Below are 7,661 nucleotides of genomic sequence, written 5' to 3'. Positions count from 1 at the left end.
TTTTAGGGCCTGTACCGGGGGCTGTCCTGGCCGCCACTCGCTGACCTGCTCTTCAGTGCAGTTCTGCTGGCTAAGAATAGATGAAGTATCCAATTTTAAGACTGGCTGGCCCTTTGATGTCTATGGGTGTGCTCAGCTGTGTCTGATTCTTTGCAAACCCTTGGGCTATAGCCCACCAGGCTCCTATGTCCTTGGGATTTCCCAGGCAAGAGTACTGGAGTGGGTTGTCATTTCTTTCTCCAGGGGATTTTTCCTGACCCAGGGATCAAACCCACGTCCCCTGCATTGCAGGTGGATTTTTTTTTAACCACTGAGCCACCAGGAAAGCCCAGCCCTTTGAGTTAGTAAGCGCAAATGTAAGGCCGCACCTTCACCACTCAGATGCATCTTCATCAGCTTTCTGGTGCAGAAGAGAGAGGGTGCGGCACCCAGAGCATCAGACCCATTATCCACGCCCTGCTCACCCCGGGAGGGGGTTACCAACTACGCTGAGAATCATCTCCCCAGTGAAGTGGAGGTCCCACGCATCTGTGGGGAATGAGTGTGACTTTGCTTTTCTTTCCACAAAGCGTCTCATGGTTTTCATTGGTCAAATGTGGGGCTGTGTCTTGCACGTGACCTTGCCCATAATATGTGTGTCTCTCAGTGGAAAGAGAAGGTTTTCTATGGGAAAGCAGAGGGTGTGGAATGAGTCACTGTAGGATTGAAGAGCATCCTGGACAGAGGAAGGCGAGCTTAGTTAAAACAACAAGGAGGGACTTCCCTGGTGGTCCAGTGGTTAAGACTCTGAGCTTCCAATGCAGGGGGCACAAGTTTGATTCCAGGTCAGGGGACTAAGATCCTGCACATGCTGGTGCAGCCATAATTAATTAATTTTTAAAATCTTTTAAATTAAAAAATATGTATAAAACAATGAAAATCTTCCTGGTTTGAAATTGGATAGCACAGCCCTGAAAAGAAACAAAACTGACCTCGAGACCACATTCCTAAACCAGTTCTTCAGTTCGAGAGTTAAAGCTTGAAATTAGGACTTTTCGAACATTTAGGGGCAGAGAAGAGTTGTCAGAAGCTGGCTGTTGTAAGGGAAGTCTTGCGCGGGAGGAAAGGACAGAGCAGACAGGCCACGTGGCGGGTGTTCTGTGACCACAGGCTGGATGCATGGGAAACGGCCCTGGCCACTCCCTCCATTGGCTCATTCATTAGACAGATACACGGTGAGCTCCTGGTGTGGCCAAGCACTGTGCTATGTGCTGGATGAACATCATCAAACAACGTGGAGTGTGCCTGCCCTTGTGGACCCTGAGGGGAGGACAGACAAAGACAAATACAGACAGATTGTGAAAGGGACATGGAGAGGCCAGGCCAGGTGCGGCGATGGGCAGTGCATGCAGGCAGAGACCGCAATCATCAGGAGGTGAGACAGGACAAGGCGGGCGCTATGGGTGATCCTCCGGGGGTCAAGTGATGACCTCATGATGGGAAAGTCCTATGAGAAAATAAAGCTCTGGCTTAAGTACAGAGTCTGTGTGCATGCTAAATCACTTCAGTCATGTCCAACCATTTGCGACCCCATGGACTGTAGCCCACCAGGCTTCTTTGTCTATGGGGATTCTCCAGGCAAGAATACTGGAGTGGTTTGCCATGCTCTCCTCCAGGGAAAAGTATAGAGCCTACCTTTATTTATTTTTTTCTTCCAGTTTTATTGAGATGTAATCAACATATAGCCTCGTGTAAATTTAGGATGTACAACATATTGATTCAACTTCACATCCATCACAGAAGGATGACCACAGGATGGTTGGTGAACATCCACGGCCTCAGACAGGGACCACATTAAAGAAACATAAGGAGAGTATTTACGTGTGGTTGGGGAGGGAGCTGAGGTGGAACAGAATGTTGACTGAGAAGCCCAGGAGCCTTAGTCCTGCCTCGCTGAATCAGGCTGTCCAGAAACACACGATGGTCCGGTTCGGGGATGTGGGGTCAGCTGTCCCACCTCCCCGGTTAATTCGGGTCCCCTCCTGTTCATCCAGCTGCTGCGGGATTCAGGTCCATAGCCGAAGAAGAAGATGCGCTGCTCAGACACTTATTCCAAGGTTACCAGAAATGGGTTCGCCCCGTATTACACTCCAACGACACTGTAAAAGTCTACTTTGGATTGAAAATCTCTCAGCTGGTGGATGTGGTGAGTAATCCCCGGGCCTCAGCTGAAAAGAACATGCATTCCTTCACCCGTTGTCAAGGCTAAGATTTGATTTTGTTTTCTTGCCCTGTGTCTGCCATTTCAGTTTTAAAAATAACTCAGCATGAGAGAAAACCTGTCCCGGGAAGCCAGTGAAGTGACCCAAGGAAAGAATGTCATTTTCATGGCAACACTGTTGTAGGGGGAGGGAGGCTTCTTGCTGGAGGGAGGTGGGCCGTGGTTAGGAGGGCATCTCTCTGATGGGTTTACTGGAGCTGCCAAGGTGAAGAGCAGATGGGGCTGAGCCCGGGGCTGACTCAGTGTCCCCTGAGCCAAGCCAGGGCGGGCAGGGGTCGGAGCAGAGAGAGCCACGGTGACAGCCCTGGAGAGAGTCCCTGGGTGACCCCATTCCCTCCTGGATCTCCTGGGGACCCCAGACCTTTCCCTGACACACCCCGTACCTTAATTTTCCTATTGAGTTCACATTTCTGCCATGAGGTTCCTGGGGAAATCTGTGAACTTTGATAACCCAAATTCTGCAAAACCATGCTACTGCAATCCCCAAAGTCCCAGAACAATGTTCCCCCATTGGTCATATCCACTCATCATCACCACCCCGCAACTGATTCAAAGCCCAAGATTCCTTCTAGAAAAGCATACAAGGCCCACCTCCCATTTAGCTAGCATTTCATTCAACTTCACCCCCTTACTGTGCCTTTGGTTATGCAATTTATGCAAATACCACCACAAGGAACTGCTACTTGCTCTCATTATTATTTTCATTTTAAACAAAATATGCCTAATATTGTAGGGTCCCAATGCCATTGGGCTTCCCTGGTGGCTCAGATGGTAAAGAACCTGCCTTGTAATGCAGGAGACCTGGGTTCAATGCCTGGGTGGTAAGATTCCCTGGAGAAGGGAATGGCAACCCACTCCATTCATTGGCTGGGATATAGCACGGGCAGAGGAGCCTGGCAGGCTACAGTCCAGGGGGTTGCAAAGAGTCGGACACAAATGAGTGACTAACACTCACTCAATGCCATTTAAGTGTTCTTAAGTTGAGAATCCTTTTCACTTTGAACTCCTCAAAGGTAAGACTTGAAGAAGTCTCTCTGACCAAAAAAAAAAATCCAATACACAGTTTCACTTAATTTGAATATAATTTTCCTTTTCTTAGGATGAAAAGAATCAGCTGATGACGACAAATGTGTGGCTCAAACAGGTAACTGTCAGTCCAAGGACTCTACCTGCTGTCTAATTGTCACCGTTCTTTTCCACTGAGAAAGGTTCCCATGGAAAAATAATTATTTTAAAGAGTGCATTGAGTTCTTCAGGGAGACATTTTGGAGTGTTTGGGGAAGGGCTTTTTCTTTTTTTCTTTTCTTCCACACAAGTCGGAGGTCAGTCTGGAAGCTCGTAGGCACTGTCTTCTTGCTCTGTCTTCTTGCTCCTGGAGGGGGTCTCTGAGCCAGCGGGTGGGCAGGTGACCCTGACTGTGAGTCCTGGTCACCAGTCCCTGGGCTCCTTGGAGAAAGGTGGGCCGAGTTTCAGAGTGCAACTTACCCCACAGAAGCTAAGACAACCGGATAAGAAAATCAGTGATGTTAATTCCCCTTCCTCCCCCACCCCCCGTCCTCCCTAGGATGTTGCCCCTCCCCTAATGCTGTTTTCTAGAAAGCCCCCCACTATCAACCTCAGAACAAGGTGAAGCCCAGGTCAAGACGCTGAATCCACAAAAGCACAGGGATGATGTTCAGCTCTCAGCCTGACCACAGCCTGTCTCCTGCTCTTTCTAGAGTTGCCAGGAAACAGTTACCCTTCAGATAATACCTATGTCGTGTAAGGAGAAAATATTGGTACTTCTTTGACAGGAAATGAAAAGGTTGATTTAATTACTTACTTTTTTGATTTTGTTAACAATTACTTTTTTTTTTTCTTTTTTTACCAGATGTCCAGATATTACCTAATCTCCCAGAGATTTAAAATCTGGATATGTTAGCTATCTCACTTAATTTTAACATATGTACATAACATTCTTCACTTGTTTATGTTGAAATGAGTTAGTTATCTGTTCCAGTTTAGTGCACACTGGTGCAGGTCTTTCTGCTAAGTGGTCTATAAGGAACAATTGATAAAAAACTCTAAGGAGATTTTCTGGACCTCATCTGGGGTCATCAGATTTCACCCACTCAAAGGTTTTCATCAGATTTGGGTAATTAGTATAAATTTTGCTAGTTTCTAGTTCTCTGATTCTTTACTTGGTAGATATGTTAGCATATTATGAAATGGATCTGCATATTATTTTACTTGTAAATAAAAATGTTTAGGAGAAAGTAATAAGCTGGGAATGTCGGTATAAAAATACAATTTAAATAAATAGGGACTTCCCTGGCTGTCCAGTGGTTAAGATTCCAAACTTCTGAGGCAGGGGTCATGGGTTCAATCCTTGGCCAGGGACTAACAACCCACATGCCGCCTGGGATAGCCAAATTTTTTTTAATGTAAAAAAAATAATACTTTTTCAAAATAAAATGAATAAATGTATTTTTCAATATACATTCCTTGGGACTTATTCTACTTTTGCACTTTAGAGGCTGTAGAGTTTGAGGGTATTTTGAGTTCATAAAAGTCAATAAGAAGTCCTGTATTTGCACTTTCACAGAAGAGAAGAAAAATTCTTTGTTGAAGTGTAAATAAGCTTAATGTTGGCAAAAATAAAACAGACTCTCACTCCTCCACACACACCTCCTCCAGCTGCCCCTTGAGGTTACAGCCTCACACATAACAGAGTGGTCGAGGAGCCTTGGCTTTTGAGGAATAGGGACTTTTCACTTTCCTGAGATTTTGGAAACAAGAAGTCATTTCAGGTGAAGAGAACAAGATTAGGCATGAAGGGAAGAAACTGTCTTCCTCAGGCTTCAGCTGTACTTTGGAAATGACCTCCAGCAAAGCGAGGCCCCTGGAATCGCGGTCTGGTGAGCACCTCCAGGTCAAGACAGAACCGACACCTAAAAATCCCAGAACGGAGCGAGAGAAATCTACAGGGGGAGGGAGAGAGTGCCTAGCTGACATTTAGGAAAGCCTTCTGGGAACTTGGGTTCCCATGGCATAGAAGTAACAGGGTAACATGGTTTCATTGCATTAATTTGCAATGGGTTGTCATAGCTCTTATCCATTTACATTTCTGAACCTCTCTAAATTAGCAAAGTGGGTATCATTATGCCTGTTACCAGAGACAGAAGAGTCTGCTTCATCTGGCTAGAACCAGCTTTCCCCAGCTGGAGCCTTGTCTGCACATCTAGCCCTGCACAAAACATCCAGCCCTATCTCTAAATTAGAGAAATATTCAAAGTAGGAGAAAGCACTGAGAACATGATGAAGCTATGAACCCACTCACACAGATTGGGTTTGGAGTGGGTGTGTCACAATAGGTATTAGCTAACAAGGGCTATGTCATGGTACAAACAGTGTGAGAGCAAAAAGATAGGAGACTCTCTGGCCTGGTGGCAGGCAGGGAGGGCTGCATGGAAGAGGAGGCATTGGAGCTCCACCATGACGTTACTTTTATACTTTCTTTTTTATGTTTTAGCTTTTTAAGAGTAAAAGAGTAAAGGAAAGGACTAAAGGAAACAGATGGAAAAAGAAGATAAAACTGACATTTAAAAAAACTAGCACAGTGTGTTACACTGACCTCAGTTTCAACGACAATGTTAAAGTTTATTGAGCATCTGTTAAGTGCCCAGTCTGTTACACGTGTCATGGGAATGAATACATTCAATTTTCACAGCCACCTTCCAAGGTCTATTATGATTCCCACTTTGCAGACGAGAAGACTGAGGATTGGAGGACTGGAGTGACTTGTCTAGGCAACACACTAGTAACTGCAGTCTGGTAAAAAGAAATCATTTTCTGCCTCAGACTCGAGGAGCTGTTGGGAGACATCCGGCCGTCCTCTCAGGGCTCTCCCTGTAAAGTCTAGCTCCTAATCCTGGCCTTCTAAGGCTTTGGTTCCTTAACCTCTGGGAGTTCTCATGAAGCTGTTCTAGAAAGGCATTTAGGAGCGAATGAGGCTGGGAGTCACTCCATTGATTCCACAGGGTTTATTGAGCCTCTACTAAGGGCCAAGCAATCTGCTAGATTCAGGATATACAGAGCATAAAACACAACCCTGCCTTCAAGGAGAGGATCTGGTGTTGTGTAAAAATAATCTCTGTAATATGATAGACACTATAAGTAACGTATATACATAAGACACTGAGTCATTATAATTATGACAATGAAATGGGGGACAAATCATGGAAGTCTTCCAAGGGGAGGAGACATTTCGGTGGGGTCTTGCAGGATCAGTAGAGGTTCCATGATCCATAAAAGTGGAGAAATTGTCACCCACCTGAATAGGTTTCCCAAACACATGACTTTCCAAAGCTTTCACACCAGAGCAAAGCTATAAGAAACTCTTTCCAATCACCTCTGTCTACCTCAGTAAAAATAAAGACAATAATGACCAAACTTCTCTCTTTGCCCTCTCAGACACTGAAAAATGCTCCTTAGTCCATGGAGAGAATAAAATTCTGCCTGCTTGGTCCTAAAGCAGGTTTCCTGCAGCATACCTGAGTGAGATGACTGGTGTTTTGTTTTGTTTTTTAACCCAATTCCTCTGCTCTATCTTCTATTTCCTTCATCTTGTCTGGTATATTTAGACATTTCTCATCTATCCTCCCAACTGCAGACCTTTACAGGCACAAATTTAGTAACATCCTGAGAAAGTCCTCTATGGAGAGCTATTTTTGTGGTATTGATTTTATTTTGCAAACTTGTCTTCGTACTTCCAGAGAGTAATAAAAACCCTACAATTCATAAATAGATTATTAACACGGATTCACTACAACTCTGTGACAAGGTCTTCACCGCCCCAGCCACTCAGATTCCACTTCATCTTTGTCAAGGGTAGGAAAACCGCATCGCAAGCACCTGAAGGGGATGGAAGACAAAGCCATCATCCCTTCCTCACTACAGGACGGTCGGCCCTTTGCCTGGATGTCACCCTGTGAGTGATCACCCTGAAGACAGATGCCAAGTGTATTCACTCAACTAGCGCTTCCTGAGCACCTACCATGTGCCAGGGCCATATAGGGCACTGGGCCTCAACTCTGGGGGCAAAGTCCATGAGCCAGAAGGTTCTGAGCGGCCAGGTGTTACTGAATGTGGGCTGCTGTCCCAGGCCACGGCAACCCTGGGGACACAGAGCTCCCTGAATCTTACAAGGACAGCACCTTGGACCAATGTGGTTTCTCCAACAGCTGGTTCCTGTGCATTTTATTATTAATATTTTAAAACACGTATTTATTTATTTGGTTATGCCAGGTGTCAGTTGTGGCACGTGGGATCTAGCTCCCTGTTGAGAGACTGAACCTGAGCCCCCTGCATTGACAGCAGAGTCCTAGCCACTGCACCACCAGGGAAGTCCCTGAATTCCTGT

Source organism: Bubalus bubalis, chromosome 1, assembly GCF_019923935.1.
Source record: "Bubalus bubalis isolate 160015118507 breed Murrah chromosome 1, NDDB_SH_1, whole genome shotgun sequence".
NCBI lineage: Eukaryota > Metazoa > Chordata > Mammalia > Artiodactyla > Bovidae > Bubalus > Bubalus bubalis.
This window is presented reverse-complemented; position numbering follows the sequence as displayed.